Source organism: Apteryx mantelli, chromosome 10 (assembly GCF_036417845.1).
Source record: "Apteryx mantelli isolate bAptMan1 chromosome 10, bAptMan1.hap1, whole genome shotgun sequence".
In the NCBI taxonomy this organism is placed as follows: Eukaryota; Metazoa; Chordata; class Aves; order Apterygiformes; family Apterygidae; genus Apteryx; species Apteryx mantelli.
Window position 1 is genome coordinate 18,970,713 of NC_089987.1, and position 26,051 is coordinate 18,996,763.

Sequence of the window (26,051 nt, forward strand, 5' to 3'; positions counted from 1 at the left end):
TACTATGCAGCATACATGATTTAATCATGCACTTATCTAATTAAGTACTTAATATTCATTATATGGTGAAAATAAATGGTATCCAGTTCAAAGTTGTTGTTTTTTTTCTTTTTTGGTAGCATTCCATAGCATTTATGGTTTTGTAACAATTAAGTTAGCAGTAACTTTGGGTAGTCATTTATTATTACTTTGAAAGGTGAAATATATAAATAACTTTGAGAGTTGATTGAAATTGTTGACCTAGTACTAGGTACTTGACCTAGTAGTCTCAAAGTACTAATTGTACTTAAAGCTGTAAGTAATATATCTGTGGCATACTGGTAAATTAAATGTAAGGTGGTCTTCATGCTAATCATAAATCAGACTCAAGAATAAAGGAAACATATTGTTATTCTTTTTGTTAACATTTAAAAATGGAGTATGATTCAGGAGTGCTTTGTGCTTTGCAAGGGTGGTGATGAAATGCAGAAATTTCTTCTTGTGTGAGTTCCTTGAATAATAGCTTTTGTCTTTGATTTGGATGCTCAGAGACTTCTGAAATGAGAGGATGAAACAGGTCCATAAGATAGGGTTGTTTATGGCATCCTATTAGAAGATAAGAGCAGTGGCTGTTACCACTGCTTTCCTAGGAGCTTTATGGGCCCTGCGCCTGAATTGCTCACTCTCTCTTGGAACATGAGCTGAAGTCTTGCAATTCTTGACAGCTCCTGTTATATGACTAAAATATACTGCACAAAAGACTACTGGTTTTTTAACACTGCAAGTCTGTGCAATCTTTCCATCATTTGTTACTTATTAATAAAAAGAAGCCTGAACATCTGAGAGAATAAGTCAGTAGTTTGTTAAAATAATGAAAATGTACAAAGCTAACTTTATAGAGCATACTTCGAAACCTCAAAAATAAATGATTAATTAAAAATCTAGCCTCTTCAGTGGGCAACTTTGGTGCTTGCTGACTACTGTTCAAAAAGAAAGTTTTATTATTACATCAGTCAAACTCCACTAGATGTGAAACTGACTTTCATGTTTTAGGCTTAAGTGGACCAAACTCATAATTTTTCTTGTTACACCAAAGTCTGCGGAAGGCTTAAAAGGCCAAAACGTGCACATTTTGGAGAGCAAAGCTATGATATCCATAAGAGAAAAAGAAAAAGTTTCTTTAAAAGGCATGGAAGCCATTGAATGAAAGTATGGAAAGCATATGCCTCAGTCTAGTTTCTGCAGTTTGCAAGTGAAACTCATTAAACTATGTTCTAAAGCTCTAAGCATCCATAAAAAGGTAGAAATCTGTTGGTATTGGGCTGAATTGCAGTAGAATGAGATGAAACTAGAAAGTCAATATTAATTCTTACTTTAATTAGATCAATGAGGTGGACCTTGTGTGATTCTGAAAATTCAGGCATTATATTAGGCTTCTGAAGCCTAAACAAGTTCATTTCTATTTCCCAGAATTATTTAGAAAATCTTAAAAAAAAAAAAAAAAAAAAAAATGGAAAAGAGGAGATAACTGTAGGCACTCAATTAGAATGACCATAAGCAGACACAATTCTTTGCAGCTTGATGAAATAATATGTTCTTATACACAAGTAATTTTGCCCCCAAAGTCCATAATTTCCTTGGAGGTTGATGCAATGTCATCGTGTCGGTTGCTGTAAAACTGACTTTCCTACCAATGGAAAGGATGTTGAGCATGACGAGCTGATGAGTTAAATCAACCTTATTTTGAACTTTTTAAAGTGTAGGAATATCAGTAGAAATACCAGTTTAGTTCTTCTATCTTTCTGTACTGTTATCAAGTGATACATGAATTAAAAGGAAAAGAACAAGGAAAGTCTCAAGAATTAGAATTATTCAAGTGTTGTAGGAATGTTTCTAATGATTTTCTAGAAAGCTAGTAGCTAGATACAAAGAAAAGCTTTTTCTTTATAAAACCTTTCTCTTTCAATTTCTAAATTTATATAGGATTCAGTGGTACATTGGCTCTTATCTGAATGGCCCTCATTTTACATGATTTTGTCATTTAAGGACTGTTAAGAAATTTGCGTTAGCAAGCCTATTTGTTTATGATAATTATCTTTGTTCATAATCAGTGTGGTTTTTTTTCTTTTAAATACTTTTATTCCAAGGAATTTAAGTCAAGAACTGGAGATAATTCAATTCTTAAGAGTAATACTTAAGAATAAAGTCAGTAGTGGAGACGGGCAATGAGTGATGAGGGACAAAATAAGAACTCAGCAAATTGGGACTTGCTGGAAGATGGTAAAATATTAAGGCAATGTGGTATTTATTTTTTGAGGAAGACTAAATAAGCAGAAAAGTGGCACAAAACTGAGTGATGGAGAATCAATAAAACATGAATTAAAAAGTCAAACACCTAGTGGATTCCAGTGTAATATCCTAGCATTTATTTGACAGGAATGTAATCAGTGACTGTTAGGTAAAATGTGTATAAATAAATGTATGTGTGTGTATTGCTGTCTAAAAGATTATAGTAAAATCTTCTGAAAAGGAGCTATTTACTGTATGGACATTTCATGGGCTAAGACTTTCCAACTCTTATTAACGTGACTGTGGAGTGTAGGTTGTGACTGCTGTGCCAGAGAGAAGTCTCCAGCAGCCTAAGCAGAAGAACTTTTGCTCCCTCCTCCTTATTCCCCTCTCCTTAAGTGAGATAGGAGGTATTTTTTAGAGAGAGAGAGTTGTGGTAATGTGGCTCTCTATATTCAGATGAGTGAGTTGGGCTGCTTGCAATGGAAGTTTAGTACTTTTTTAAAGATAGCAAACATTCTTTTGACTGGGTGACTTAATTCTTGTTTTACGAAAAGTAGTGAGCAAGAGCAATTAACTAACACTTTGAAAAAACAAAATGGAAAGGTTTTTTTTAAAGCACGTAATGTTGACAAAGCTACAATAAAAATAATGTCCAAATACTTTGGGAGAGTATGCTGCCTTCTCATGGGTAAGCACTTGCCAGGACTCAGTTATTCTAAGTACTTTAGAGAGGTACCTGGATGGAAAAGTCTGTACCACCCTGTCAGATTGTTTAGGCCCTTATCACTTATTTTTAAAAAATCTCCTTTACATATGGAATCTTCTCTATTCTTGTGACCCTGTGCCTAATCTTCTCTCCTTTCTAATTTAATTTGGGAATTTCAAATTTCATCTGCATGTGCAAAATTGCAGAGCTTTGCATGCACAGTAAAAGTTCAGTGACTTCTTGACAGTACCAGACAGGCTTGCTGCACGTGTGGCATGGCTATTGCCCATGCATAATATATTCAGTCATACTGTGCATATGCAGTGACACAATAAGCAAAGGGGAATGAAGGATCCCTGCGGATGGAGTCTGGGAGAGAACTCTTGTCTCGCTGTCAGATGTGTTTGCCTCTTCCTAACTCCCTCTAGATCTTTCTTCCTGAGCTCTATGCCAACTGCAGCATCTTCCCCATCTGGTCAGTATCCTGCAGCTGGACCACACCTCAACCTCTTCTGTAGTCTCTAGCTGGCAAGTTAGTGCAAGATGGATGGCATTTCCCTAGGGAGCCTTTATAAAAAAATCTCTGTGCTTGCTCATATGATCAGCATTTAGTATTTTCCTGTTAATAAATTAGCACTGTTTACAGAACAACTCACCTGGTGTTTTGACTGCAGAAATTTTTTATTGGATGACTTAGTGCCTTATATTCCAAATGTTAGGGCTTTTATTGTGATTACTTTTAGAAACATGCCAGACTTCTTGGATAATGCTATCGTGTTACTCAGTTGTGTGTGTGTAGTATGCCATGTAATTTTCTGTGCTTCTACAGATAATTTCTAGGCATTATTACATATACACTAATAAAATGTTAAGCTATCTGAAGAAATTAAAAGATTCTTAACTAAGACCACTAAAGCTCTCAAATTAAAAAGTTCACCTCAATGTATGTTCTGATGTGAGCATCACTGTTGCAGCCTCTATTCTGGGACCACATGGTATCTGTAAGCATTAACAAGAAGCCTTAGAGAACTTCTCTGACAGCCAGTATAGCTTTATGACATTATGCCAGCAAAATTGTATGTGTCACATTTGTAGCTACATACCATGGAAAAATATAGTACATTTTGCTAACTGTAGTACTGAGGCGGGTATAGTGACCTGATGCCATGTTGCACCTATTTCTGTATCATACTAAACAGCATTTTTTCTTTCATCTATTTCTCATTAAATTAATAAATCAAGTAGTTTTTTCAAGTATGTTTTAATCATGAACTAAGTGGATAAAATACAATCTAAATTTTGGCTCGTTACCAGTGTTTATCAGTGATGAAAAATTACAGATTAACCAGTGTTTCTATAATCGGAACATTTTACACAATGGATATATTGTTACAGTTGTCGTTTTAGTTCTGATTATTACTCAGTATGTCTGTTGCAATTTTCTCATTTACAGCTGTTATTGAACTCCATAAGTAATAGATGGAATTACTTGGTCCACCATTTATTTTATGAATAGCCTCCAGAAACATTAGTGTTAATAATATTATCCACTTCATGCACACAACAGTTGATAATATGAAGAGATGAATACTACTTTGCACTGTTTAAATCTTATTGGAATGAGATCTATAGATCTAGCGCATTTTTTGGTGGCTAATACAGTTTTAAGATCATCTGGTGAATTTTAAAAATGCGGAAAGAAAAGGTCTGTTCTAAGCTAACTGATTGAAACTACTGTGACATCTAATATATTAATAAAATGATTTACACTCAAAATCATATTTTTTTAAACCAAGAGGAAGATATCCCTTTTAACAGAAAGAAGTTGGGGTGTCTACTGTTTAACTTTTTAGTAAAAGGGTTGTATTCTGCTAATAATATGAAATAGGTGGATAAACTTTAATTTTGGTGTCTTTGCTGAGGAGCAAGAAAGTATACTTGAGATGCAGACATTACATTAAACATAGCTAAACTACATTTTCCAGTCTGGTAAATAAGACACAAAGCTCCACTCGAATAGGAAGAATAGCACCCTGTAAAGGAAATAAAGTAAGGCCATGTCCCAGGTACTGCTTCTCTTCTCAGTTTAGTGATTTTGAAAGTTTCTTACTTTTTTCTCACTTTTCATTTCATAAATGTAGATTTTAGGCACCTGAAAAAGAATTCTGACTCTTCTTTCAGAATCAGCTGTTGTTTTAGTGGTATTTGGTTTTTTGAAGAAGCAGACGGGGGGAGGTGTATGCACACACGTGCATGTGTCCACGTATGTGTGTGTTTCTTGCAGATTCATGGTATTAGAATTGTGTACTTGAGGATGAAACAAGTCTGGACTGCCACTGTAAAGCAGGATTTGAAGATTTCTACAGGGAAATATATCAGGCTGTAAAATTCTGGTTTATGTTTAGATTTCCCTAGTTGCCATTATTAGTTGGGGAAGATGGTAAATAAGTAACTTTGGGACTCCTTCTATTTTCCTACAGCATTTGTCCTTTTACCCCAGTCTTTTGATTCACCTTTTCTTTTGCTTATAAGAGGAAAAACTAACCAAGTATCCTTGAAGCACAAGTTATTTTTGCTTTTCATAGATCCCTTGTATCAGAAAGTAGGTGTTGATCAGATTTTGGATAAGTGGAAATAAATGACTTTTAGCCAGTCAGCTTCCTAACTCTTGTCCTCCATCTGCTTTTTAGGCTTAGAGCAACATAGGAAGGCTAGCTTTTGTAAACCTCAGAGGAAAATTTTTTGTACACACACTCACGTACACACACTCACGTGTGTGTGTGTGTATATTTATTTATTTATTTATTTATTTTCTGATAATTCTGATTGTATGAAGGAGAAATTCCTTAGCCTGTTCCTCCTGATTAGGCAGGGATTTCTGAGTCTGTTCTGTTTGGAGTGGTAAAAATACAGGTGCAACTTTTGAAAATGCTGTCGTGTTACATATAGTAAGGATGTGCTTTGACTTCATGAAAGTGCATTAGAATATTAATTCAGTACATACAGAAACCATATGTTACAATCAAGAATATTTCTTTTTTTTCCCCCTCAGAATACATAGGAATTTAAACAGAAAAACCCCAATTAATGTCATTTAAACGTTATGCTGTTAGAGTCAGAGGAAGTAAAGTTCAAGCTTCTGACATCAGTATTTAAGTATGTACTACAAGAATAGTAGTTTCGATGTTTTGCTGTGCCAAGACAAGTTTGGTAGGTAGAGGCAATATATTTTAGACCAACTGTCATCATTAGAAAAGTTATGTAAGGCTGAAGAAGGGCTTGTGTGTCCAAAAGCTAGTGTGACCCCCTGCCCCCTTCCCCCCCCCCCCCCCACACACACATGCAGAAGCATTCCAGGTGATCTTATAGAAGACCCATACCTACAACCATCATCTCGCCTGGACCCTCAAACCATCATGGCTACTAAAGCACAAAATATTCTGGGATTGGTCGTGTCCCTGCCCCCCCCCCCCAAATGTGTACTTTGTGATAGACAAGATGCGCTATGCAAACTAGTTGGTCTTTGTTGCTGAAGTCATCTCTTGTCCAGCTCTACTGACCTCAAAAGAACTCTTTGAAAGATAATTTTGGCATCTTCAGTCTTGAGTTTTTCATGTAATTTTTTAATGATATTTTTAACTGTGTAGTTATATGGTTTAACTGAGTGTGTGCAGTAAACTGTGTATACATTTACCCTCATCTAGTGTATTCTTTGAATAAATAAAATACCTACCTAGTCTTCCTGCCATTAAAGAGATCCCTTCATAGTTGTGTATTCACTAATCTCTTAGAATTACTGATAGGTTGTCACTGGAACTCTACGCACTCTGAGCTGTGTTTTGATTTAGGGGTTCATAATAAGCAATGATCTGTTAGATGTTTGGTCTGGTCAGAAGACTGCAGAAAGCAGTCTGGTATTTTGCCTCTAGTTCCAGATAGTATGCATGCACGCACTCACGCTTTGCCTCCAAACAGTTGTAGAATATTGTCATCTTCTTTCTTAAGAGATCATATTAGCTATTATTTATTAGGGGCCAACTATAGTTCTGTTGTAAAGTTAATTTACTTCTGAGATTTATGTGATTGTTTTTTCAAAAATGTACTTAGGCCTTGTTTAAAAATTATGTAACATATAAGAAATAAAGAACGGCACACAATTGGTATTTTAGCAGAATAATTTTGATATCTTCAGTGGTTTCTTTGGTTACTCTATCAGTCCTTTTCACAGATTTTTGCTTACTGTAGAAAAATTACATCAAATGCAGGATAACAGTACACTGTCAAACTAAGAATGTTTTATATGGACAGCATTAGACAGGAGCAGAAAGATCCAGTGCACTAATAGGCACGCTCACATGAGCTACCTAGTCCACTGACAGTTTTTTCCTTTGTTCTCCCTATCGACCCACTTTCTGCCAGTGATTTGTGACACATTTTGCAAGAGATCAAATAAGCCCTGACACCTGATTGCAGTGTAGTGCTTGTTTACAGTTGCATTTTTGAAGGACCTCTAGACAAGATGGAAGGTTTGACTTAAAGTAATTAAATTTGCATCTGGTCTATGACAGGAATTTTCTTATGTATGCATCCTGTTGAGCAACTTTTACCATAATTGGCCATGAAGTACCAAAGAAAGATGTAGGTAGACAAAATCATTGTTGCCTACTACTAAAATCTGTCATTGTATTTCCTAAGGACTGGCTTGTACCTGGGTTGCGCTTGGTTCTTTGAAATGTAGGAATGGCTACCTTTCTTTGGAAGGGGGAAGAGTGAGTCTTCAAAAGCATCAGACCTTTCTCTAGGTTCTCTCATGCTACCTGAGTGAGGTTTGACTTTTAAAATGCCTGTAGTTGCACTAATCCCAATTGCAGTTACCTGCCTTTTTTTGACTTGTCTACCTTTGTCTACCTTTGTCACTGGGCAGTTTCCTCCACTTTTTGACGGTTGTATATATAGCTGGGCACTGAACCAATTTACTTTTCATTCCTAATCTTGATTCTCTTGGTCATTAAAGGGAGATCTGGTGTGAGGTGATGTAGCTCTCCTGAAATCACTAGTGCCCTGAGATAATCTGAGTCTCTGTTGTTCTAGGTACTGCACAAATAGTCTTTCCCAGAAGTTTATGTGTAAAGTGCTGATGTGATTAAATGTGGAATAGTGTTTATTTTATTTTTTTTATATGTCTAGATGAAGGCAACTCAAAATCACTGCTTTTTTTCTTTTTTATTGTCACTTCAGCTATTTGCTTTGGATGAATAAGCACTGGATTGCCATTAGATTGGCAGAACTCTCTTTAAAATCACTTTCTACTAGAACCCTATGCACGCAACGTAGACTCATTAATTTTTTTTAAGCAAACATTTTATTTTGAGAAGTACTTCTTTGTGCATATCCAGTTCATCACAAATTTGTTAATAGCCTGATGTTGGTAGCAAACTTTTCTAAACATGTAATTTTGAAGCCACTATCTACTCTCAGGACAGTACTAAACTACCACTGAATTATCAAGTTGAATGTCTTTACTGAGATGCCCTCTAACTGTATATGATTCCCAGGATTCTCATGTTACATACCAACATTAGAATCTTTTTTTCTTTTAATGTTATAAAGGTCAGTGCAATTTCTTACAAGTCAGATGGCAACCAAGGCACACTGTATAACAGACTGAAGATATGTGAGGTTCTTTTCTTCTTGTATCATTTCAAATTTGAACCCTCATTTGAATGATAAATTAAGCTGAGTTTGGCTAAAAGCATTCTCTATTTGAATTTAAAAACTAAAGAAGTATTTTTAATTGCTTTGAATTTGCCATAATTAATTCTTACCTACTATGTGTGGTATATTATGGCCAAATGTGCCTGAAATGGGTGTTGTAACATACTGCCTAATTGCTGTTGCTGAGATTTCTCCTATTAGTGAGATTTTAAGTAACATGCCATGATGTTCACCTGATACCATTTAAAGTGGTTTTATGAGGACCAAGAATTATTTGTGTCTTGCATGACCTGTCCTTACTGCTACTTTTGAGTACAACATAGGTTAGAAGAAGTAATTATTTTCAGCCCACTGACTGCAAGCAAGATTAATAGCTTCTGAAAGGGCTGTAATGAAAGCCTGACCCAACTGGCTTTTGTATTATTCTTTGTTTATCCTACTCTCATCTCTATCACCTTTGGGCTACAACAAAACATAATTTATGTTAGCAGTGTTTTGTAGAAGGTCAAAGGTCATATTTTTAATGAGGGTAGGCCTGATTGGGATTCAGGTTTAAAAATGTTGTGCTGTAGAGGACAGTCAACAAAGTTCATGCAAATAATGTGATTGCAGGAAGATGTGAGAAGACCCGATATTTAACAGGAAATGGACCCGATGTTTAACAGGAAATAAAACAACTTTTTTTACTAGATGTTAATAAAGTTCAATTAGAAGAAGTTAAATAACTAGAAAGTGTGATTTGAAAAAAATACCAGTATTGTGATGGTACGATCAAGTCAGCCTTCATAGTTTCACCGGACCAGTGGCTCCTTTGTGCTGAACAAAATATTTTCTAGATAATTTCGTTTTTGATGCAGTTTGCTAAAAACAACTTTATAAATGTCTTATTTTTGGTTTGTGCAGTGCAGCAAAACTGAAATGACCACCTGTGCTTGTTCCAAGAATAAATATTCTGTAAAGTCCAACTTTTGTAAGGCAACAGTTGCATCAAGTTGAAGCACAGTTTGTCAGATTGAGCAGTGCTGTTTATTAGTGGTATGTTCATCTTAGTAAAGTGCAACTTTTGAGTGTGTTAAGCTTTAGTGATAGACATTGCTGTCAGATTTGTTTGTTGGATAAGATTAATATTAGAATTTACTGTATTAAATAAAAGAATTTTTGTCAGAAAATACCTTCTCATAGAAGCCAAATTTTTGAAGTAGGTTATAATTTAGAGGGAACTTTAGCAAAAGCAAAAAAAAAGAGAGAATTTTAGCAGGTGCAGGAGGAAGTTTTTGGGGTAAGAGAGGAAGAAGAAGGGAAAGAGTTCACTCAGAGTAGTCAAAAGCTGATTTGAAAGAAGTTCTTGGATTTGGGTTTTCAGCATTCAAATACCCTGTGTGGCTTTTGCTTACTATGAAAGCCCACTCTTGTCTTTCATTTGTGCAAAGTAAGTATAGATGAGAATGGTGGAATGGGCCACTAGTTATTTACAGTCAAATTATCTTTTACAGGAAAAAAAAATCAAAATCTGAGCCTTTATATGTTGGTTTTTGCCATTTAAAAAGTTCTATGTTAGAATAGAAAGTAATTGTTAGCTTTCACATATTGCAGCATGATAACTGATGGTAAATGATGACTACTTAATGGTAACCACTATGTGCAAAACCGTAAGGGATATAGGGTTTACTTTGTGTAGGGTTTCATTAGAAAAGTTTCAGCTGGCCGCAGTCTAGACTACACAAACACTGTAAAATCTTTGGAGAAGAGCTGTGGTAATGCTTTTTCCTCAGATTTTTGCACTATACTCTGTATATGATGCAGCATCATAATTAAATACCCCCATCATGCCCCTGTATGGGGTGATGTTTTTATGTCGTGGTGAGATGCGAAGCTTATTGAGACCCTACTGTAGTAATTTGAGCGTTGGGTTTCTTAAGCCCGCCAGCCCTTAGCCCTCCAGCCTTACCTGCCTGCCTGTGCACACAGGTCAGCCTCTGGGGGCTGTCCCCCCCAGTGCCGCTCGGTGCTGCCGTCTCGCTGCCTCCCTCCCGCAGCCCTCCCCTGTGCCTTGGCGCTCCGCTGTCTGCGGGCGAGCAACAGAATCACACAGTTACTGTAAAGCAACATAATGTTGGGACTCCCCTTCTTTTCTTCAGTGTCAGTAGGTCTTGAACTATTAATGCAAATCTTCAAAATGATTCTCTTAAATCTACACTTGTTTTACATTATTTTATAATTAAGTTGTAGTGTTTAAAGAGAAGAAAGAAATGAAAGTTTTCAAGTGATTAAATATTAATTTAATTCACATTTAACCCTAATTTACATTAAGGATGTTAACTGAAAGGCAGGTCTTTTGAATTCAACGTTTTCATTTCTTTCTAGCCTCATTGATGAATAGCTGGTTCTTGTCATATGTTCATAAAGGTTGATGGTCCACTGGGATAGAAGGAATAATTGTGCTGTCTTGCACTTTCAGTGATGGCCTGTTTGTGATGCTTACTGTTTCCTAATAAAAGAGAGACTAATGATTCCCTTTTGTTTAAAATAAAACCAAAACTTGAAAAAAGAAAAACTTATTTCAGACCATTACTGTCCTGTTTCAGACTATCCTGCATTTTGTATGGCTAATTGTTTTTCCTTTATTTCAACAACAAAATCCCTTTAAAATTATGACAGCAATACATTTAAAATATCTCCTTGTTAAAAGCTCTCCTGTCATTTTGAATGAGACTTTCATAAGCTTTCCCTGCTTAGTTGCCTCTGTTTAAGCCTTAATGACTGAGCAAACAAAAAAAGTGCTTTGCAAACCCAGCCACTCCTGTATTCTGTTGCTGTTTTGTATGCAGGTGATATTAAGACCTTAGATTATAATATATTATTCTTGGTTTTGTATATTTCATACCCAGATTTCACCATTACGTACAAACTGAGAGATTGATTTGAAGAGATCCATTTAATCCTGGGAATATATTTTGAGAAATCTGACCATTTGTCTCATCTGTCTCAACAGGACTTAACTATTTTGGAAATCTGATTTCTCAGGTATTTTATTGGAAGGTGTGTCAAGTGATAATATTGTTTAAAAAATCTTGTATTACGTATATTAGCATGTGATATAGCTATTACATATAGTATTATGAGCTTAGGTAAATAGGAAAATAATGTGATGCATGCAACCACAAATAGGGGTAAAACTGACCTCTGAGGTTTATTTTGATTTGGTTTCAGAGAATTATGTTAACTAAAGTGCACTCAGTGCACTCAAATGATGTCTATTAGAAGCTGTGTTTCTTATGTGGGAGTTCTGGTAACCTGTAACTAATATTTATTTCCTTAATTTAAATTGCCTCCAGAACCCTCAATAAGAGTACAGGCTTGGTATTGTATGAACAGCTAAAGCCTATGCCATGTATTCAGCACATGCATGTGCCCATCTAAAATACTTTGTGAACAAAAAAAATACTTTGTGAACAATATGTGGTGTTATTACTCTAAAAATAACCTTTTTATCAGAGAGACACTTTAGTAATTTTGTGTATTCTACAGTTAGGCATTTTGGCAAATGATACAGACCTTTGTGCACAGTGTTTAATAAATTATTGAACTTTGAAGAACCGTTGAGAAGCAGGGCCGCTGTGCGACTGAGCAGTCGACATGAAAAACAGCTATCCTCATGTGTATCTAACAGGCAGTAATAGATGCTTGATCAGACAATATGAGCACTGAGTGAATGATGGTAATAGCATTAAATATTTACATATAGCAAAAGCATCTTGACAGCAGAAAGGAGACCGTCTCTGCAGTAAGGTGGATAAAACCAGTGCAGTTCAGTATACCTTTCTATAGGACAACTTTCTTTTAATAACCAGCAATATTTTTCTGCAAGATGCATATTATCAAAGGAGCTGCTTAGGACTTAAATTACTGTATTTCATTCTCCCTATTTTATATGAGTTTTCAATCTGTGAAGCTTTACTGTCATACAAGACAACTGTCAAGACTATTGGTATAATCTAATGTATCTGGTATACCTATATCGCTCTGTACCTACTATAATGTAAAAATGGTTACTGAGTTTGAGAATATGAATTAATAATTGGGTATCAATCAAATGTTTAATATTAGACAAAAAACACTTTTTTGACCTCTGTGTTACTAGAAGCTCAGAATTACTCTGCTTTACTTGGAATTACTTTAGTTTTACTCTGGAGTTCCTAACATAGGAGCTATCTTGAGACTGCTATTTGTTGTCCAAAAGAAAGTTAAAGTGTGGCTATACTCAAAAGAAATAATGGAAACAAAAAGGGATGTCCTTTGCAGCACTGAGCAGTTTTATGGGAATAAATCCTTTTTATGGTGTCCAGAGTCCTTGAGGTGCATGATCCTTGTTTACGTGCCATTGTTTTAGTTCTCTGAGAACCTGCCAGTTATGATTGTAGAATAGTTGGTACTGCTTGCCTTAAAATAGGTCGCTTGATTTCTCACATAGTTTCAAATGAAATTACTGTTTCAGAAGCATAGTGTAATAACTTGATTTTATAGTGAAGCGAGAGCAGATGAATTGTGTTGAAAGTTCTTAGGCTTTTTAATGCGTTCCAAACAGCTATCAGGTATAGGAAAGAAAACAAAAGTGACAGTAAACTGAATTTTTTTAATACTGTATGAAGCTTGTCTTACTATGATAAACATGTTTACATTTAATGATCTGTCATGTTATGCAATTAAAACAAATTACTAATATTGAAAATGAGGTAAAATGGAGTAATGCTGTCACTTTTTTACATGCTAATTTCATTTGTGATATCAAAAGAGAAAAATAGTGCACAATTTTAGAATTTGTAACTTTAAGTGATCACTGAATTTGTTTAATATTTTGTGGTAAAGAGAATTGTGGGGGAGTGAGTACTGGAAACTCTTTTATGCTTTGCTCAGAATTCTTCCCAGCTTTCTATTTTTATTGGAGAGATGCTTACCAATTTATTTCCTAGTAAGTGGTGGTCCATGCTGAAATGATCCAAAAAAGTTTGTAAGTAATCAACATCCATGATAGTATAAATGAGTATGAAAATCAAATGAATAAAGCATATGACCAGTTGAGTATTGGGTAGTCAAGCTTTTCTTGAGGTATTAGGGAAAATATTTGTTTCCAGCTGTTAAGGAGGGAACATAAATCCTGCGGAGGAGAGGGCTGGTGTACTGCAAGGAGGAAAATGAAGTATATGACATGTTCTTGCAAATGCGTGAATGACACGTTTTACAAAAGGAATATGGAAAGGGATACAGGACGTTGATGTGACATATTCTCTTCTTGGCTTAGTTTTAATTTGAGGTAAAAAGTTTTGCAGGTTATAGCCGTCCCGAGAAGCAGTCCTCTGCAGATGTAAAATTGATGTGGATTACAGAGCGAGGATGTTTATAACTTGGTGCTAAATGTGAGCAGAGGTGGTCCCAATGGGGACTGAACTGAAGAGAAGCCCAAGTGGCTCATTGCACTGTCTGAAACTTGCCCAATATTCCTCATTTACTTCAGAACATATCAAGAATTGGAAACTAGGCAGCACTTTGATTCCGGGTGAAATCTGGAAAATACCAAGTAGCATACCTGGCTTTTGGAAGACTGCACGTCTCAGGATGCCCGTACAGCTCAAGATCCTCAGAGAAGATACTCATTTTGGAATGGCAGATCTACATATATTTCTCAGGGCTACTTCCACACTAAGTTTGGGATCTTTTTGATGAAAACGTCTAATATGGTGATCAGTAGTTATTCCCATTTAAATCCTGGATTTTTGTAACACAAATGTTGATAAATAAAAAGGAGATACTCTTGTAAAAGTAGTAAAATCTGACAGATTCTTAAAAAAAAAAAAGGAAAGAAAAAAGAAACAAGAAAAAAAACCCACGCATGTGCACACAAACACACAGGTTTCCTTAATGGTAGTGTTGTTTATTCTTCTCCACCGAAGCATTCTTTCCTCCAGTCTCCTCATATAAGCTTTCCAAGGTGTCATCCTTGTGAAGGTACTCCAGGAAATACAGATAGTTTCTTTGAAGCTGGAAGTGTAATTTGAGAAGCCGTGAGTAGAATTCTCTGACATGTACGGAATGAGATTGTCTCATTGTTTTATCTGCTATTTAAAATAGGGCAATACTGATTTTTATGGTAGCGGTTTAGGTCCTAAGGCGGGTATAGATTAAGCATCTGAAGTATATGTGCACTAGAGGTTTGCAAACTTAGAGTTACTGTATGCCGTGCACTGAGTGAAGCTTTCCAGTTGGTTTTCTAAGGGAGTATGCAATATCTAGCTACTTAGCATACCCAACTGTCTGATACAATAGAAGGTTTAATCCACAAGACTGTTATTTTAATCTGACCCTCAAAGTGGGGATTGTATCTTGAGAAGAGAATCTTCTGTGTTTTGCACATCATTTCAGCTGTATTTGAAGCAGAGATATAAATAAAGTAGATTCTTTGTGCATCTCTAGCAGAACAAGGTCCTGACCCTGTAGGGTTTAGGAACCGAGCACATGTGAGACCTAGCTATAATCCTGTTTTGATTTCACTGAGCTGCGGTTGGGGGTAGGTAAATAACATTGGACAAAACTTTTTTTCCAGGTACAACTCTTGCAGCCTGTATAATGTTTTCAAAGCTATTTAAAAGACATTATTCTTCATTCCTCCCCTTTATGCTTTTCCTTGCTGCTTCAGAATTTGAGAAATTATTTTAAAAGCAATCCATAAACTTTGCTTTAAAATTTTGTGATATAGGTTATATTTCAGTCAGAATAGGCATTTAGTGTCCTCCTGCAGTAATAAGACCACCTTTTGGGGGTTTTGGATTTTATTTAGTTTTTTTATCATTGTTTTGTAGTGTGAAGTTCCAAAAGGTACCCTAAAATGTATTAGTCTCATTTAGTTTAATGAAGCTGATAACCAGTTGATTCTGGATTGGCCGTTACGAGGCACATGAGGTAGTAATTCAATGCCAGTAAGGGGAAGCAGCTTTGCTGAGGATGGTTTCATAAAGAAATTAGTATTATAAAGAATTAATATGTTGCTATCCACTTCATGATAGATGCAGGGTACAGAAGTAGTTTTCAATTTTTTCATCATTATATAAGCTTACATCAATAAGTTGTGCGCATGTGCTGAATGGGCCAGTGAACTTCAAGACTTTCATAATAGGTTCCTTTAATATAAAAAAAGAGAGCTCAGCCTTGCGAGCACAATTGCCAGATATCGTAGTACAAATAGTTCGCCTAAGCATGTGGGGTGGGGGGTGGGGTGCTTGGTTTTTTGTTTTTGTTTTTTTGAAAATTGATGTTGGTCAATTTATTAATGCAGTGTGATAGTGTCTTGTTCACTGTGTGCTTTAAAAATATTCTGGTCAAAAATAAAAGAAGACAATTATTTGAAGATGTTTATCATTAGCGACAGGCGTCATTCCAGTATGAAATCTTAAGGTAGCCTAACTCATTTTATACACATCGCTTGGTGAAATAGTACTTCTGTAAGTTTTGCAATTAGGAGCCCAGAAAGGAGACATTTAGGAGGACGTGTTGACAAACTGTGTTAAATGAGAAGAGGAAAATATGGTAGTTGAGGTTGTGGGATTAGACGATTGCCCAAAGACGAAGTGTAGAAGGAAAAATCAGTAATGGGTAGAGGAACTGCCGTTGATTACGCTGAAGAAGAAAAATGAATATGAATTTACTACAAGATTTTTTAAAAAGGGTGAAGAAATTGGAGAGAGGAGAAAAAAAAACTGTGTGGGAAAAAACAGCATTGACAGAGAACAGTGATACTACGGAGGAAATAATTTGTTGCTTACTGATGATGACATTTTCTCAGAATTTGTGGACAGTTCCCTAGATAAGTAAAGCATGACAGATAAAAACTGATGGACATCGGCATTTACACCAACGGATTTCATTGGAACAAGAACAAATTTATTGACTGCTAGTAGTTTGTGTGTGAACACTTCATTTTTTTGGCTGTAAATTTTTTTGAGTAATTTGTTTTCCTCATAGACTTTGGTCTCATGTTTATCTAGGAAATAATGCAGCTACTGCACAGAAAATAATCATTGTCCGATATCATTAGCTTCTTCCTTTCAGTATCTTTGTATTATATAAAATGCAATGTGTTATTGAGGAAAGCTGAAAATTTTCAACTACAGTAAAAAAGAGGTATTTCATAATGTGACTTTAGAATTATTTATTACTGTGGCTGTATGTATAATAATGCACTTAGGTTTTGAATAACTAGAAAGTAGGAATTCCATTTCAAATGGCCTACCTAAGCATTCTCAACCCAATTTTTTGAAAGCCTTGCTTTTTGAGAAATCTTGTGAAATAAGAGCTGCCGACATGCAGAGATTAATATCAGTCAGGGATGATACTGGCTTGTTTTATCTCTTTTTCAATCTGTGCTTTTAACATGATGTCAGCATGTGAATTTGTTTTTGTATTGGTGCTTTTATTCAGCCTTCATATTCACTTATATTCTGCATAAATTATTTTTGGGCCTCTTCACAATTTTTCTTAGGCTAGGAGTTTCACTGCAAAGTTTGGTTAGTTTGCATCAACCTAAAAACTCACTCCAGTACTAATCAGCGGAATCGCTGCAGGATGATGGCAATGAGAAACGGCTGCCGTCTCCATTGTAGCGGCAATAAGTACAGCAGCAGAAGAATACAAAGTGTGAAAATGCAAACAAGCTTGGAATCAATATGCGTAGTGTATGGGCTCTAGGACACTTTCCTGAGCCGTGAAAGCACTCCAGGTTAAAAACAAACAAACAAAAAAACAGAAACAGGAAACAACAGTGCAAATACAGATTTCTCTATTAACCAAGAAATGTCATTTTGACTTCTGTGTTTGTGGAACTGTCTATGTTCCCATAATTGTAGATTAATATATGTTTTCAAAAAGTATACTGTAAATGTAATTCTTCTTGTTGCATTGCACAATCGCTTTCTGACTTTGTTATTTTAATTTTCAAGCACTTTGGCATTTGAATATTTTTTAGGATCTATCTGATTTAAATTTTAATTCTGTAAAGCCATGCAGTTCCTGACTTAGCGAGATGTTCCAAATATAATAGGTATTTTTTTGACTCGTTCCTTTTTTTTTTTTTTTTTTCCACCTCAACATTCATTCAGGCATCAGTTCTGCATAATACTGTATGGATTCAAGATCAGTAATGATCATCAATCTCCATTTTTGTCTCATTTTCAAGCAAGATATAAATACAGAATATTTTGAGTAGATTAAGTTGATGGAATAATATTTTCTTAACACCAATTTAATAAAATGAGATATCCAAGCTAGCTAAACCTTTTTGTGCGTAATACAGGTTTTAGTATATCCTGTTCTATCTTCCTCTGCAAGCCCCTTCTCTTGTTGATTCTAAAAGCAGGTTGTAATAAAAATGTGTAGAACATTTTACCAGCTCTTTAAGCAGGTGAAACTTTTAGCTATCAAGGCAGGGGAGGGGTCTTTCTCATCGTGGACTCTTTGTCCGTCTTCTCTCGGCAAAGAGTGAGCCTGTTCTTTGGTGCTCTGTAGGCTCCACACTTGAGCTGAATTATGAATTAGCTTTTGAACTTTTCATGTACTGTAAATCTTAAGAGACAATAAAGTTAAAGTGCACGTCACTAGGTGGCACTGAAACATCGTTGTATGCCAAGTACAGTCTTGAGCTCTTCATCTGTGCTGCTAGAGCTGCCTGGATTTCTAAGTGTCAGGAAAATTGTTTTATTGTTGAAGGCCGCAGTGTAATATATTCATCTCCATCCAAGGCAGCCATTTAATGCCCTGAAACATGCCCTCTCACAGCTCTGGCCTGTTGTCTATGCTTATTTGGTGTAATAATTAGCAGAATTTCTCACTAACAGGGGTACTTACTAACACCTCACGCTTTCCTCTGTGTTTTTGTACGTGATGGATCGTGCATTCTGTGAATGAAGTTAAGCAGGTCAAAGCCTACGCCCTGTACAACACAGCTATTTTCTGCACAATAGCTTTGAATAGATATATATTAACTTCTCTTTAATCCCTGCGGTATGTAATGCAAACGAATTTGAGTCTTTTTGTAACAGTCTATTAAAAATTTGTAAACACAAGACAGCTTGTCGACTTTCAGAACAACAGAAATTGAATGAACAGCTATAAAATTTAGAGTACGCTGTCTTTAAACAAGTGTATGCTTTAGAAGCCTGTTGTAATGCTTTATGAAGTTTTGTGCAGATTGCTGTACTTTGTTTCACAAGAACAATTCTCATGTTAAAGGTGAACTTTTTGCTGTTAAGATGTTCAAGCATTCTGCCTATTATGAAAATAGAGATAGGAATCCAGAGTTAAACATCTTTGTTTTTTCTTGCACTTTTACTAGCTAGAAATAAGTGAGTATGTTAAGAATTGTTCTGATGCACTTAAAAAGGAAAGGTCCTTGAATAAATGCAGTGGTAGGAATCCCTGTTTCTTTCCAAAGGCAGTGACAGGGGCAGCTAGAGTTAAGGGTTTCGTGAATTACTATAAAAGGTGGTCCTTTTTCGTTAAACTCCAAAGTGAAAATCTAATAAAATTCCTATGTAATGAATTAATTCAAATTACAATGATTCGAGGCATTTGTCATATAGAAGCTGAGCACTGCATTGAGACCATCAAACCATTTCACCTAGTGCCTCAAACAGTTTCTAGACTGTAAAAACTTTGTTTCTAGTTTAGATGGGAATCCCAGCATATGTAGTGTAAAATGTGGGTCATTAATTGCTGCTGCTGTCTGAAATATTTAATTATAAAATCCTGCCTTCCAGTACATTTTTTGTATGCTACATTGTTCGTTCTTTTTTCAGGTAGCCCTTTTTTGAAATCTCGTTACCACTGAAGCTATTCCATTTGTAGAAGGAGAGGTAATACTGCATGTTAAGCCAGCAAATAAGAACAAAGGTGGCTGTGGCAGCTTTCTCTTAATGTCAGTTCCTTGCCCTCAGCCTCTCTTATTAATGCATCTGAGCTGCTGTCACTCAGCTGGCTTTAAAAAAAATGTGCATACTATATGTCAAAAAAGATGGCCTAGGTTTTTTTTGAGTTTCAGGTTAAGAGTATCCCTACCTATAAAACCACTGTATAAAATTATAAAACAGTTGACTCGAGTCCTTGTAGACATTCTGAGGGGAAGTGGAATTTATGTATTCTCATCTTTGATGTATGGTCTTAAAAAACCCAAGAGAGTTTAGAATGTTAAGGTGTCCAGAATCTTTTCACTTGGGCAGAGGCTTGTCTGTGTGCCCTTTTAATAAAAAAAAATAAAATAAAATAAAATTTACAGAACGGTCCTTCTTTGTCAGGTTGTACCCCCATATTTGAATTTCTTTAGTGGATCCATTATAAAAGTTTCTTACCTCTCCTTGCCATCCCTATTCCTTTGCTTGTGTTAATTCACTTGGTGGTGGTGGTGGGAGCTATGTTCTTATATAATATGTACAATTATTTACTTAAAAATATATACTCGCAAGCATTTTGGTCCTTTTTTTGTTGTTGTTTAGTAGGTCATTTAATGGTTTTATCCAATTTTGGATACTACCAAACACAGTTGAATGTGTGGGTATTTTCCTATCAGCTGTTACAGTTTCAGTACCCCTGACAAATCAGTATGCTGCCTCTCTTCTTTCTTTGCTTGGAGAACAAATCCAAACTACTCTTGAACGAGTTAGTACTATTTGTAATAATTGCTTGTTTATTAAATTTGGCTTTTAAAATATGCAGTAGTATAAATTTAATTTTTTCAGCAGAAGGGAGCAAATAAGACAAAGGAGAATTGGGAGAAGCCTGGAATTACATTCTCTCTGCCAGCCTCTGCCTTTCTAACCTTTGGAAATCCAGACTGTATTTGAGAAAATAGTATGGAGGATGGAAGAGATGATTTTTAAAAAGACTTGTCACTGCTGTGCTACTTTTATTCACAAAGTACAGACAGTGGTAACAGCAGGACTATCTAGATTCTTAGGCCTATAAGGAATATTAGTGTATGGGGAAAAGGGGAAAGAAAAAAGCTTCCCTAAACAGATGGGCACAGATGACTTAAGAAATAACTCTTTTGCATGGCAATTTTAACTGAGTAGAGCTTTCGCTCTGCACAATTACACCTCATCATTGTAAGTGATGGAAAAAGTTAACAAGATATGAGCTCTGTATGTGCAAGTAATGTAATGTTTTCCAGAAAACTGGAAATTAAGTATTAGTCTTTGCAAGAGTTAGAACTGTTTTAATTGTGACTAGTAACACAGCATTATTTGAAAAAATAACAGTTTTTTAACTAGCTCAACAAAGATATTCTGAAGCAGATTGCTGACTGATGGATTTGCATTGTGAAATGTGTCTTGGTTTGGCACAAAGCAGATGGCTTAATAGATCTACTTCTTCCGTAGTAGATCAGTGCTCTGGTACATTTTACATCTTAGTGCACCCTGAGCTTATTCTTTAAGCTGTACAAAGACAGTGTAAGAATAAAATGTGAATACAAGAAATTGAAGAATCCTTCCATTAACTATAGTTTGTATTAGCCTTATGATAGTAGTGTAAGTGTTCCAAATACTGTGAAATACAGACCCTGACAGACCTTGGCCAAGTTTGGCTGTTATGAGACAGCAGAGAACTCTTAACACCAACTTTAGGACTTAAATGAAGCATATTCTGTCTGAAGTAGACCAGTGTCTCCTGATTCACAGACCACAAGCAATTGGCAAAGTGATGCTCAAAACCAAGCTGAGGAATAAGTTGCATGAAATTCTCAGTCAGTGTGTCTTTCCTGCCTCCAGTTTATTTCGTTAGGCTGCATGTGCAGGAGTTCTTAGGAAAATATGGATGATTCATTGCAGTCAGTTGGTCTAAACATTTTGGGAACCACTGAACTAAAACATATCATTTAAAACATCCAAAGCTGATTTAAAAAAGAATTCTCATGAGGGAGAATTCATCTCACTCAGTGCTGATCTGTTCCAATGGTAAATTATCCTTTCTTTTAAATTGTGATCCCCGTTTCTGGTCTGAACTTGCCTAACTTTAACTTTCAGACACGGGGTTTTGCTAATTGTTGTCTGCTAACGTAACTTTAAGCGTTAGCTTTGTGTTCCTCATGTGGCTTATTCCAGAGGCTGTGAACAAAGCAAGACCTTCAAACTAAACAAAGTTAACTATGTTTGAATCTTTAACTACATGGTGTACCCCTCGCCCCCCAAGTTTTTAAGTTGTTCTTGTTGCAAGAATAAACCCTGTTCTTCTCACAAACCCAGTATAGCAATATCCTTCTTGATCTTGGACACCAGAACTCAAGTGTTTCAAGTTGTCTTATTTTGAAGCAGGGGCAACAACTGCAACTTACAGGTTTTCTAGGTGAGTGTTACAGTCACCATTTGAACAATGGTGTGTAGTTTATGCAGAAACTGAAAGTTCTTTTCTCATGAGTACACCAGTATGTGTGTGCATTTATTGCACAGGTTACTTATATAGATGTATTAAACATTACAAATTGCCCTCTGTGCAATCAAATAATCCTGCATAAATATTGATATTTACATTAAATTTATCTACATAAAATGATCTGCATTTTCTTTATCTCCTTAAAGTGTTTTTAAGAAATGACATAACTTAACAGTGTAGTCCTGTGTAGCTTCAAAAGTAACATCTCATTGGCCGTGCTGTTTTGGAAATGATGTTGACAATTTGTATGACACCAAATTTGTTGTAACCATGATCATAAATCAGTGATGGTTTCCTTTAAATTTTCTGGGGGAGAGGAGAGGGAATTGCACAAAGCTTTTGCTCAAAGGCTCCTCTAGTGAGAGAAACATTTAAAGGAAAATCTGTGTCTGTAAAAGAGAAAGCAGTTGTCCTTGAAAAAGGACACATCACAAAGATTGAAGGGAAAAGGCGGCAGAGCTCTGCTTCTGTGGCTGAACCCCAGGGGACCTAGTGTACCCCTTCCTTCCATGTACTCTATCTGCAGTGATGCTGTTAATTGTGGCATATACTCTCAAGAATCATGAGTACCTCCTTTAAAATACGCTGGCTCTGTATTTGGTGAAATGTAACTAACACACAAGTGTTCCTGGAATACATTTGCTTTTATCTTTAAGGCTTTCAACCCTCTTCCTGTCTTTCCATTACAGAGTGAAAAATCCAGTTAAATAATCAAATATGCTGTCTCTGAAGGCTGTAACGGTCTTCACATTTCGCTACATTTGTAAGTGCTACTGCTTTTATAGTACTTATAGTGCTAATAAAATCTATGGAAAATAATTTAGTTCTGTAAAAATATCAAGAGCTGACAATTTTGTAATGGCCTACGAAGATGTTCAAGTACTATGTAGTAGGCATGACAGTTACAGTATGTGAAATTTAATGCTCTAGCTGCTTATTGATCTTCCTTGTAGCCAATTGCTTGGGCAAAAGCCTTTGCACTTAGCACCTGCTGTTTCTACATTAACACTATCTTTAGCATTGTTATCAAGGGGAGTTTGGAAACCACACTTGATACTAAACTTGGGTACTTATGGAAATACCTGGGTGTTTTTGTTTTTTTTTTCCAAGCATCTGTTTTATTTTCACTTTAGTTTTCACTGCTGTTTTTTTTCTGGGTGATGTTTTAACGTTTAGAATTCATTTTTTCCTTTTTAAGTACCCTTATTACACACGGGATACTTCAATCATTACCTATCAAAACATATATAGACCAGAATTGCTGCAAGGCCCGGTGTATTCTGTGAATGATGAAAAAACACAAGAAAATTTATTGCATCTTTGATCTTAATGGTGGTTCTGACAGTAAGTAATAGTATGTGCCTAGATAAGATGAGAATCCATAGAATCAGCTTTAGTACCTTCAATGTGAAGTATGTAAGCTGATAAATGTGCATAATCAGCCACACCCGCAACAAAAGTTGCAAATTCAATCTTGGTTTCTGTCTTTTGGGTACAAAAGGTTAACAAGGCTAGATTTCCCAAAGGAATATGGCTATTGCCTCTTCCTTTAGCCAGTCGTTTTTTTCACACTGGTTGGTAGAGTGCGTCTCCAAAGTGGAGTTGTGAAAGTCAGAGCTGATTGCATTCCTCATAGTGACTTCAAATCATTTGTTCTTTCATGCCACAAATCCAGATGTCTACTTATTACGGTGCATACCTTCCTGCAAACTTCTGCTACAGTTAACTGCATAAATTTAGTGCTTTTAAACTATTACTGTAGAAACCGAAGGTCCCATCTTGTGAAGTAAGGTGCAAATACATCGGGGAAAAAAACCAATCTCTTCTTCTGAATAGTTTGTTCTGTGAAGAAAGCACTTATTCTTAGCATCTTTGCTGTATTTCTTTTTTTTAACTTCAAAGATGTTCCCTGCATTTAAGAAGAGATAAATGTTGTACGAAGGAGTCAAAGCCTCTCCTTTTTATTGTATCTTGAAAAGTTTATATAGCTGTCTGTGTAGTTAGGTAAAGATTGAATAAAATGGCAATTTTTCTGAAAAACTGTATTAGTGTGACCTGCTTCTGTATGTGTTTGCAAGTTCTTCATCTATATCTACAGAAGTTACAAGCCTGTCACAAAAATTTTGAATCTGTATCTCAAACTGTGTCAGCCCTTGTTTTTAATTCTGGAGGTTCAATTTCTGGCTGTTGGCCAACATACTTGCTGTTACTTTAAGAACCACTACACTACTTTGATAGTAATAGTATACCCTGATCAAGCTCATGAAGTTCTACATCCCAAAAATGTAATGCTTCCCACACTGCTGTGGCATTTTTTTCTGTTTCCCTGGGTCTTTAAGGGAGTAGCAGCACCATGGTCTGTATTTCCCACTCCTAAGAGTGGTGTGCAGCGTCAGTCTACAGAACTAGTGCCCTATGTTCTGATAGCGGACCTGAATTCAAGTTAGGGAACCCCTGTAATATCGTAGTGTCCTTAAAATATGAGACTTCTGCAGATAGCAATGCCAAATGTATCCTTATTTCAACACTAACCATTGCTATGATCTGTGTTTTTCTGTTTTTAATCTTTATTGAATCTTCTCTATATTAAAGGCCTGATGCTTAGTATTTTATATCTGATGCCTACTTGATTTCTTGGGACTTAGCTGTACAGAGTTATTTTTGCTACATCTCACAGAATCCGTTATGTTGGCAGTCACTAAGGTTTCTGTCATCTGATTCTCTGGAGATGAGCTGATTACATACTGCTCAATTAAGAAATTTGGTTTCTCAGCTTCCATTTGACTATTTTTCAATGAAACTACACAAAGAATGGCATGTAAAAATGGCCCAATGTCTTCATTTGTTCCTCATGATTCACAAACATCATGTTGATCCCAAAGTAATCCCTTTAATTTTTTTACATGCATGTGCACATATACTCCGTATGTACATGAAGAAAAACTAAGAATTTAGAGGTCCATTTGAAGCATGATCATCATTTTTCCCCAAAGTTTCAACATTCTTTCTTCACACCTAATATAGCTGATCCATTTATCAGCAGGTACCAGCTGGAAGGGGATGCGCAAATGAGAGGGAACAAGACCTGGACAGTGGTGTCAAGATGCTTGCAGTGATGCTGGAAGTTTATTGATAGGGTATGGTGGAGAGGCTGAGGAGTATTCTGTTGGCAAAAAGCGGCTGTGTTTGAATGATTTATCATTTCAAATTTCTATTATATTACTTAAAGTGCTAAACCATGTGTGACTGATCTACAGTCAACTGGGTAAGAAAATTGCCAGTCCTGTTTCATTAACAGCCACTGGCCAACAGAACAATGTTGCTGTAGGTTAAAACAACAATTAAGGGGCCCTGAACATATCAAGGCAGGCCCCTGAGAGGGGACACTGGTAGCAAAGACATTTTTCACACATTGCTAAGCTGCTTCAATGCATAAATTAACTTAGTTCAGTTACATCAGTCAAGTATGTTGTGCATATGCATGACTGGTCTTTGTGTGTGCATGTGTGTGGGAACCAAAATCTGGGCCTGTTGATTTATGAGAAAGGGTAAGAGAGGTTGAAATTGGTAAGCAAAGCCAAACAGTACCTTGGCAGGAAAGAATATCAAGCAGTCTTTAGACAGCTGCTCAGTTACAAATACTGGTATTAGACCTAAGATCTGTTTGCATTACAATAGGCTGTTCGTTATTTTTATTTTTTATTTTTTGTGACCAAATCATTTAAACAGCATCTTAGTACTCTAAATTGGATTGGTTTGTTCAGTGGGACAGTAAGATGCACAGTGGTTACATTAAATAACTAGCATTCTGAAATGTAGTATAGGGAGCCAGTCTGGAAACATTACATGCATAATCCTAAGGCTTTCTAACAATATTGGTTATTGGGAGAAA

General features: G+C 36.0%; 1 protein-coding gene across 4 annotated transcripts in view; it reads left to right on the top strand.

Annotated features, from left to right (window-relative positions):
• FTO (FTO alpha-ketoglutarate dependent dioxygenase) overlaps positions 1-26,051 on the top strand; it is a 265,435-nt gene that overhangs the window by 18,456 nt on the left and 220,928 nt on the right. Inside the window, exon 1 of one of the 4 annotated variants that reach the window (XM_013941059.1) lies at positions 22,859-22,922. The exons of the other annotated variants lie outside the window; for them this stretch is intronic. The gene's annotated coding sequence lies outside the window, so the exon portion shown is untranslated. Of the gene's footprint in view, positions 1-22,858; positions 22,923-26,051 lie in introns of those variants that run through there. 4 annotated transcript variants of the gene reach the window in all.